The following is a 9,137-nucleotide window of genomic DNA, read 5'->3' as shown; positions in this document are numbered from 1 at the left end:
ATTAGTAAAAGAACATTTTAACTTGAATGTATTAACTTTCTATGTATTCTATGTGCTAACATTCTAGAATATCAAACTTCTTTGTAAGCACTCAGAGGGACAACATATAATATCTATTGCTCAGGATACCAGAGAGCCCAGTAACCTTCAAGATATCAGCCAGTAAACTATTCAGGTATTTTTACCACCGATATAATACAGTGATGCTATTTGTATGAATGATTCAATTTTCTCCCAACAATGGATAATATAACATGAACCAACACACATATGGAATTGTGATGAAACAGGTGTGCAGGCAGGGAGAAATTGTGGGATGCGAGTAATTGCAAAGTTGGGAAGTAAAAGTGTACCTCAAATATTATCTAAAAGCAGAGAATGGATCACAATATTATGTTGTATCAATGCAGCGGGTCAGAGTATACCAGGCTTCTATCTTTTCAAAGCAAAAAGAAGGCTTCAAAATTACATTGCTAACTGTGAAGCAGGAGCTTGCATGGCAGCACAACCACATGCTTGGATGACAAAAGAATTGTTCTTAAATTGGCTGCATCACTTTGCTAGATCTGTTCCAGGTGGTGCTTCATCCCAAAGTAGGCATCTGCTCATTTTTGATGGACATGGAAGCCATGTTGCCTTTGCCACAATTCAAGAAGCAAGATCTCTGGGCATAGATCTTCTTACATTGCCTGCTCACACTAGTCATAGACTACAACCTTTAGATGTAAGTGTGTTTTCTCCATTTAAGGCATATTTCAAATCTCAAAGGTCAAAATGGATGGCCAAACATCCACACATAGAAATAAGGAGAACATAATTGGCTGAACTTGCAAGCAAAGCTTTCAAACTTGCTCTTGTGCATAACAATATTACAGCTGGCTTTCAAAGGACTGGAATTTGGCCATTGAATAAAGATGCTCTTCGTAATGACATGATGCCAAGTAATGCATTCAATGTTGAAGATGAAAATGATGCTGTTGGAATTGCAAGCATGTTAAGACTGGCTGGTTATGATGATGATGCCATTGCAAATTGTGTGGCTGAAAGAAGGGAACAAAAGAAAGATGAAGCAACTAAAAAAACAAGTTCACAACAGAAAGATGATGCAAATGTAAATGAAAGTTCACAAACAGATGTTGTGTCCTCACCAACACATATTAGCCAGCGTCAATTTGAAGATGACTTGCATGATGTAATGAGTATGCCAACACAGTTTGATCCACCTGATTGGGTTAAAGAAGGAGCAAAAGAATTGGGAGTACAGATTGAGTTTCAAGATGAAGATGTATCATTATCTATTCCTTCTCCACCTCCAATGCCAAGAGAAGAGGTGATTCATTATTATGCTGAAACAAAAAATTGGGAGACATCAGATTTGGAATGTAATGAAGATGAAGATGGTCAGAATGAATGTAATCTAGATGGTTCAAATCTAGAATATACTGAAGATGAAGATGTACAGGTTAATTATAATCTAGATGGATTGAAGACATCTATAGATGAAGATGGACAAGCTAAACATGATGTAGATGCATTGAAGACATCTGTAGCTTTTGAAACAGAAGGTGAACAGGTGTTATGTAGTCAGGGATCATTAAGAAGTTTTCTGAAGCTACCAATTGAAAGAGTTTCAAGGAGATTCAAGCCATCTGAAAATGCTACTCTCAGATTGGGAAGAAAATCTCAAATACTTACATCTAATGACTACATAATCTTGCAAGAGCAGCAAGAAGAAAGGAAGGTTGAACTTATACAGTTGAAAGAAAGGAAGAAAAAACAGTTGGAGGAAAAGAAAATTCATCTAACTGAGTTGAGAAAAAGGAAAGATCAACAGAAACTTGAAAGACAAATAATAAAACAAAGGAAGCTTGAGGAGAAGGTGCAACAACGAAAGGAAAGGGAATTGAAAAAGAAAGAAAAGATGGATTGTAGAAGGGGTAAGCTATCAAAAGAGAAATTCAACAAGGGACTTACAAATATTGGGGAGAGGAGCTCTTTAGCAATTTCTCTTGAGCCAAATGAAAATGGAGAAGGCCAACATAGTACTCCAACAACCCCCTTACCTAAGCATCATCAAATTTTAAGGGACATGTACAACATTCTATCCCCTAGCTATGCTGCCTTACACAACATGCATGCTACTTGTAGCCAAAGCCCCCCTCATTCTCCAATCAAACAATTCCAAATTGGTAGGTTGTTGGATGAAAATATGTTTGGGCAAATGATGCCCATCAGCCCACAAGTTGATTTAGTTACTCCAGAAAATGTTACAGTAGACAGTACTGAAGATGAGCCAGAACCCTTCCCTGGCTTCATGGTGAACTAAAGATGTTGCAATGTAGACTGATGCTACAATGAAGACTTGATATTATAAAACAGAAAAACAATGCAATGAAGACTTCATCCTTTTGATGGTTCAGAGGAATATTTGCACAAAATATTTGTTTCCAACTGGTCATTTTGTTATATCCTATAGACTGGTGCTTTCATTTTCACAAGCCAATCATTTTGTTACCTATAGATTGGTCCTTTTATAATACCTCTTCTATAAAAGCTGGTCATTTTGTTGGGCAGGCCACGCTAATATTCCAGTGACATGCTTGTCATTTTGTAATGTTCTATTGACTGTCACAGCCGGTTATAGCAATATATGATATTCATTTACTGTAATGCTCTATTGACTGTGACTATTGACTATCAGTATTGTTTGTCAATCTTACTTTGAAGGTTTGCCTATTTCAATATATGATATTCATGATGAGATGTATAATCCAACCTCAGAAAAATTGATGCATTTTATAAACACAACATATTAGTTTCTGCAGACACAATCACATTATAAATGATGAGATGTATAATTCAACATATTAGTTTCTGCAGACACAATCACATTATAAATGTATATCTTCTTAAATTTACATGATAATAAAAATGAACAACAAATCCTACAGATGTACATACAAATCATACAAATCAGAAAGAAAATTATAGCAAAATTTGTACATACCCATAATTCCCACTAAAAGCTGCAAATTAAGAGCCATTAAACTAAAGAAGGATACTGCCTTCGTTGTGCTGAAAAGGAAAAATATGTTATGCAAATTAAAATCTTCACAAGAAGAAGATGAAGCTATGAAAAGGAGGAGGAGTTCAGGTGTTTTATAGGCCACATATCCTGAAGATGACAAACTTGATGTTATCATATACAACGCAATGTAGGAAGGAATGCGGTGGGTTTAGCTTTACACATCAGAGTTATTGGAAATAAGCTCAAATCAAAATGGGTATGGTTAACCTTGCACATAGAGAAGATATTCATAATATTTTCAGAAGATGCTCCCGAATAAAAGTATGACAGCAGTACATCTAATTTTGGTAGATGCAAAGTAAATCCACTGCAAAAAAAATTAAGAATGCTAAAAAAAAGAACAATGGATTGATGGGTCATTGCCCAGTAAGGTCTAAAAAGACCTTACCTGCTCAAATAGGCTCAAATTCTTCAATATGGTTGTGTCAATAGACACAGTAAACAAATAAAAAACCCCTCTTTCCCCAAACTCGCGCCATTGTTCACGAATTTGTATGGATGGTGCTGTTTGGGTCAAAGTCCCCTGTTCCATGCAATTTTGTTATCAATAATTTTTAGTGAAAGCTAAAAACCCAATTTAGAATTTTGAATTTGTCTACTTTTCATAAAATCTAAAATAAATGGTCAAATACCCACCTCAATCTAAAATTTCTGCAAATTGCACAAAGTTCCTGTGCATGGTATCTCCAAACTGCGAAGTTGTAACTGAGCTCCTGTGCATGGTATCTCCAAACTGCGAACTTGTAACTGAGCGTTCATATGAACTGTGGTTGTTTTTGTGGTAGTGGGTATCTCCAACCAGCATTGTCTAAGCCGAAGAATGGCGGATCCTACAGATGGGGTCGCCCATGAGAACTGTACTCGGCAGAGATATAGTGGGGTTAACCATCCATCGAGACATGTACTCGGCCCTCCTTTCAAGCTGTAACTCCAAACTGCAAGCGCATGCGATCCTTTTTCTTTGCCACGCAGTTGTTTAAGGTTGCAACAATCGGCCACATAACCAACAAGCAGCGACACCTGGCAACAACTAGAGACGGTAACCTAGCAGCAAGCAGTCGGCGAGAGACGAAAAATAATAGGGCATTCGTTTTGTAAATACGAGAAGCTAGGGTTAGGTCAATGTAAAAAGAAAAACAATAACGAGTTTAATATGATTTATTATATGATAATATTAGTAGAATAATTAGTGTAATAGTAAATAAGGTTAGTACATAATTATGTAAGTATAAATGTTTAATTGTTTAGGTAATAGAAATGAAGCATTCATATTAATAATATATTTAAAAATTTAATGTGATAAAATGTGCAAGTATTGGGACGTGGTCAAGTGACAATCAAGGGTGGTAATTGACTACGATGGGTAGGGCCTATAAAAAAAGACAAATTGAACACATTTTACCGTGGTCCTTAAAATATATATTAATTTTAATGATGATGAGCTCAAACCTTAGTTATAAGCACTTGATTAGTAGAAGAAGATGTTATAAAAAAATTAGACATTTTTATGACTGTTATGACCGACTTTAAGAAGTTCGAAGTTAGGGTGTACGACTACCGGACCCTCTCCCCTAGTTAGCGGCACTTGGTTGATCGTTAGGTAGCAATTAGGGGGAAAGCCCACTGCGTTGTTTTCACCACTGGGTTAGCTTACCGTACAAAGTATTCTTCGTACATATTTTTATTTTGTCCTTTGGGCGCAATATAAAAAAATATCAAAACAGACGAATGTAACGACGAACTAGAAATTCGCATGTACCGGACTCTTAACCTTCGACGCTTTATTTTGTTTTGTAAATTGGTACTTGCCGAAGTTTCCACGTAGCAGTGAAGATTTGAAGTAGGAACCTAAAAATATTGAGAAATGTCAAGGCAATGAAACAAGCGGCTTCATTGATGTTCACCTAGCGGGCTGATTTCTACATTGTTTACTCGAATTTCTGCATTTTACGGTATCAGAGGTCACCGGATCGATTGGCAGCCCTAGCTCGAACATTTATATATCTGCGGCAGTGAATCGGCGGATATATGTGCATAACTGTCAGCATTTAGTCGTATTGGGAGAATTCAATTAATTGTCCAGCACATTGTGGGTTCGATACCCAGGGGGCAGAGATGAATTAAGTTGCGGAGAATTGTTCCGCGAAATGATCTTCGTCGTCGATTCCACATCGATCCCGGGGCGTTCCATCTTACGCCTTTATAAACGGTTAGTTATATTGTGTCAATTATTTTTTTCTCTTTCATATTCAAGCTTTTTTGTGTGTCATAGCAGAGAGTTTTACACGCTGCAGTTTTTCGTTGTCAAAAACATTGTTGAAATCTGGATTTATGAATTTTGTTGAGCAGCTGAATTTGAATTCGCAATGGGCTCTGACATTTGCGTTCTTTTAAATAATTAACCTGCTTGCCTGCATAGACATGCGAGGGAGTGCTGGCGGGAGGGAGGATCAATTTAGGGTTATATTTTACATGTTGGTACTGATAATGTTAAATTGGGTTCGATTAAGGTTATGAAGTTCAATTGAGTGACTTTATGAATTGAGAGGGGCCGGGAAACGCTGCTTATATTCTGATTTTTCCGTTCTTGTATTTCATTTTCTTATTTTGATGTTGAAATCAGTGCTATGTGTCATGATATTTTTGATTGGGCTAACTTTGGGGAGAGTCCCTTGGCTTAATGCCACGAGCGAAGGGTATGCCTTGCATTAAATTTACCCGGGCTTGCGAAGACGGAAGGGCGAATGTTTGTCTGCTGTTCTGTCACTTTAGATTTGATTGTGGTCTGCAATTTAGACCATACCGTGTTGCTCATTGTAACGTGTTTCCATGATCGTACGAGTCCCAGGGTGTCCAAAGATCGTCCTTATCTCTTTCCTGAATCTGGTCTTCCTCTGACCAACCTCTGCACCTTTGCCCAAATCTGTAGTATGAAGTGAGTGTAATGTCCTCTAATTACAGATACCTGAAATTTGCCCTAGGGCACAATTTTTTAATTGAGACAAAGTAGGTCAGAGATATCTCTCACTTTGATTGACACCCTTCAGATAAATTAGGAATCATTTATAATCATAATTCATAAAATAGATCTCCATAATTTATAATTTTTGAGATATCTCCCACCTTGGCTGAGACCCAGCAAACAAGTTAGGGATCAATCAACATTATCAGGTGCTAAGTCACAAGGTTCGAGTTCGAATTCGAATGCGACAACCATGAAGTTCGAATGAAGTTCGTGAGGTCAAAAAAATTCAAAAAAATTCGACATAAAATTCGCCCCATATATATATATATATAGTTATAGTTATAGTAATTATAGTAAATTTATGAATAATAATAGCTGAACATACAAAATATTAATATCTAATAAAATACATAAACAAAATATACATGAAACATTAATGTTTTCCTAATAAAAAGATTTAAAAAAAATATTTTGCTATTGATAAAAGAAAAATATTAATATTTTACTTAAAAAATACATAACCAAAAATATATATTAAATATTAATGTTTTTCTAATATAAATATATATATATTTTACTATTGATAAAGAAATAAAAAACACATACATAATGATAATAATAACAATATAAACTACATTATAATAGCAATATAAACAAAATTATTAGCCGATAGGAAACATCAAATGAAATAAAAAGTTCAGAAATGACGACGGGGGATTGTTCATCGCTGCTGAAGATCCAAAACCTGGGAAAAAATATTCGTTTAAGTCCAAATAAGACGGAAGAGTAATCGCAGAGTACAGTCAATGGCGGGTTCGGGAGGAAATCTGTGAAAACACCCTCTTTCCTGTCTGTGCGTCGGCTAAAACCCTCGCTCTTTCCCGTTCACATGCCAGACAAAGCAGCCGACAGTGAGAAAATTTAAAGTAGACCAAATACAGTGGTTTTAACACGAATTTGTTACGAATTTTATCGAACTTTTTTGAACCCCTAAATATGCGACGGATTTCGAACTTCATCATTGAAGTTCGCCGAACCCTGTGACTTAGATCAGGTGTCCACAATCCATTTGTAAAGCAAGTTCTTTTCTGATAAGTAAGAGATTTTTTTCCTCAGCAAGTCAAATTGTGATATTGATATCACTACTCATGAAACACGAGTCAATGAGTTTAACTCAAAACCTACATAGTTAAATCCTGATAGCAATATCACAAGTTCTTTTCTGGTTTTGATTGTGTGTGTTGTTTTAGCATCAACGTTTCGGATCACACTACATGATCCATCATCAAGATGAGAAAGTGCAGGATTAGAAATAGATCATTTATAAACATAATTCATAAAATATAACTCTTTAATTAGAGATAAATATATACTAGAAGTCTAGATTAAATCACAAGATTGCTTAAATTAGTTTTAGAGGACTCAACTATAGGAATGATAGGGTGATTTAATAGGGTGCCCTAGAGATCCTCTACCCTAGGCTCAAGAGCAGATACTGTCCCCTTTTGGCTTCATGTGGCGCGTGCTACCCATATGAGGTGGAGTACCTAGTGAGGTGTACTATAACCGTGCTCGTGAATCTTGCCACTTCTATTCCACTTCTCATGGTTGGACATTCTTAATGCATTCCGCTACCAAGATAGAGACCATGATGATCGTGCACAATAGGGTGGTGTGGAAATCCATCCTTTCTAAGCCCAAAGACAGCACCCTTTTTACTTTTTGGCCTCATGCCAAGTCATCAACATTAAGTACTAGAATGAGAGGATCAATCCCAACCACTATGTAGTAGAAATTTGGATCTGCCTCACTTTTCTCGAAGCCCATTTGTTGCTTTGCACCTCTTTGGCCTCATGGAAAGTCATGAACATAAAGTATTAGAATGAGAGTATGAACCCTAACCACTATGTTGTAGAGATTTGGATCTGCCTCACTTTTTCCGAAGCCCATTTGTTGCAAGTAAGCATCAATCTTTGCGTACCAAGCTTATGGAGCTTGCTTTATGTTGGCTCTTGATTTAACAGATTTAAAATTAACCAAGAAACCAGACCAATACATCTAAGGCTAGCAAATTCCTATGATGGATGCACTCCATTGCAATCTTGGGCCAACTATAAGGCATAACTCCTTCACTTCAGGCTCCGCAAGACCTAGACGGGTGAACCTTGAGGTTCTGATATATGGTACCAGTGCTAAAACATAAAATTAACAACACATAAAACCCTTAATCTTCTAACACTTATGCATAGATCTCAGACATGGAATAGCTAATAACATGGCCAAAGAAATTGCTAAGCTAAGTTAAAGAGAAAAACATTTGATTAATGATGTTGATTTCAGCAAAAACCCCAAATATGCAGCAGTAAGAACAAGTTGATCCTGTAGCTGATCAGTGCCTTATCCATTGGGTAAAAACTAAGTCAAAACATACACATGGATACCTGAGATATACTCATATATTCAGATATCTGATCTATCCTTTCACCTTGTAAATAGACATCTATCTTCATAAAAACTCTCACTACTTACTGAATACCCTTCTAGTGAAACCTACAACTGTGTCAAGATAAATAAGCATTTACTTGGCTCTTTGTTCCAATAGCAAACCTATCCAGACATACAGCCTTAAGGGATTGCAAAATGAGTTTAAGCTCTTTGTTCTTAAACACAAAAGATTGCAGACAACAGAGGAAGGAGACGAGAATCAAAATCAAACTAAAGAGATTCTTGCTCATTTGTATTCATTTACTTGAAATTATCCATTCATATGCATGAAATTAAAACATAGAATTGCCTAACAGATTAGAACTAACTATTTTACCTTCAATACTGTTGTTCATATAAGAGAATAATGCTGAATAATGTGGTACAGTGATGAGAACACATCAAAATTGCAACCCTAGTTTCGCAAATCGGAGAACACTCAAGATTGGAACACACATGGTATCACAACAGTGAGTCTTTTTTCTCCAAAACTAGAACCCCTACAAAGAATGAGAGAAAGAAAGATATAGAAGAAGAATGGAATCTTAGATCCGATCTGGAAATGACATGTGTCCACTTGAATCTCCATCCTTTTCTTTG

At 36.3% G+C, this 9,137-nt stretch overlaps 1 protein-coding gene across 1 annotated transcript in view; it reads left to right on the top strand.

Moving 5' to 3' along the window:
• Positions 1-4,752: 4,752 nt before the first annotated feature.
• Positions 4,753-9,137, top strand: part of LOC149569408 (vacuolar protein sorting-associated protein 26A-like) — a 131,992-nt gene continuing 127,607 nt past the window's right edge. The window contains exon 1 of the mRNA XM_089822125.1: positions 4,753-5,297. The gene's annotated coding sequence lies outside the window, so the exon portion shown is untranslated. The remainder of the gene's footprint in view (positions 5,298-9,137) is intronic.

The sequence above is a fragment of the Cupressus sempervirens genome, chromosome 3, assembly GCF_028749045.1.
Source record: "Cupressus sempervirens isolate cs-2001-9-10 chromosome 3, ASM2874904v1, whole genome shotgun sequence".
Lineage (NCBI taxonomy): Eukaryota > Viridiplantae > Streptophyta > Pinopsida > Cupressales > Cupressaceae > Cupressus > Cupressus sempervirens.
Note: the sequence above shows the minus strand (reverse complement) of the source record. Positions and strands in the feature narration are given on the sequence as shown.